This window comes from Piliocolobus tephrosceles, chromosome 21 (assembly GCF_002776525.5).
Source record: "Piliocolobus tephrosceles isolate RC106 chromosome 21, ASM277652v3, whole genome shotgun sequence".
NCBI classification, from domain to species: Eukaryota; Metazoa; Chordata; class Mammalia; order Primates; family Cercopithecidae; genus Piliocolobus; species Piliocolobus tephrosceles.
The window spans coordinates 8852531-8853664 of NC_045454.1; positions in this window are offsets into that span (position 1 = coordinate 8852531).

Here is a 1134-nt window from a genome sequence, read left to right on the forward strand (position 1 = left end):
TTCTGTCTCTGACTGGGGATATGTGGGTGTTGGGAGGGAAGAGGGACATTGGGCTGTGCCCCTCCAGTCCCATAGAGGTCACTGCCCCAGCTCAGGCCTCATCCTTCCCCCAGGATCCTCTCTGAAGACTCCTGGCCTCCAGTCTCCCCTTGTTAGTCCTCCCCAGGCCCCAGAGCTGGCCCTGCAGTTTCCCTGTTCACAGCCCTCCTGTAGCTCCCCAGCTGCCCTGGGAGAAGGTCCAAGCCCCTCAGCCAAGCACTTAAGGCTCTGTGTGATCTGAGCCTCGAGTCATGGCTTACTTTTTTGTTTAAGAGGCAGGGTCTCTGGGCGCAGTGGCTCATGCCTGTAATCCTAGCACTTTGGGAGGCTGAGGCGTGTGGATCACCTGAGGTCAGGAGTTTGAGACTATCCTGGCCAACATGGTGAAACTCCGTCGCTACTAAAAATACAAAAATCAGCCAGGCATGGTGGTGCAAGCTTGTAATCCCAGCTACTTGGGAGGCTGAGGCAGGAGAATTGCTTGAACACGAGAGGCGGAGGTTGCAGTGAGCTGAGATCATGCCATTGCACTCCAGCCTGGGCTACAAGAGCGAAACACTGTCTCAAAAAAAAAAAAGAGGGTCTTACTGTGTCATGGAGTGCAGTGGTGCAATCATATAGCTCACTGCAGCCTGGAACTCCTGGGTTCAAGTGAGCCTCCCACATCAGCCTCTGAGTAGCTAGGATGACAGGCATGCACCACTGTGCCCAGCTAATTTTATTTTTTGCATTTTTTTCTTTTAGAGATGGGGTCTTGCTATGTTGCCCAGGTTGGTCTTGAGTTCTTGGCCTCAAGTGATCCTCCTGCCTTGGCCTCCCCAAATGCTGGGATTACAGGTGTGAGCCACTGAGCCCTGCCTAGTTTTGACCTCTTCATCTAACTGGAGTCCAGTCATACTGAACAGTGTCCTGACCATACCCATTTTCCCCCATTTCTTACTTTCTGCTGTTCCTGCTACTTTCCCAGTACATCTGCGGAAGTTACTTACTTTCTCTTTCTCTCTTTCTTCCTTCCTTCCTTTCTTCCTTTCTTTTTCTCTTTTATTTCTTTATCCTTCCTTCCTTCCTCTTTCTTTCTTTTTTTTTTTTTTTTTT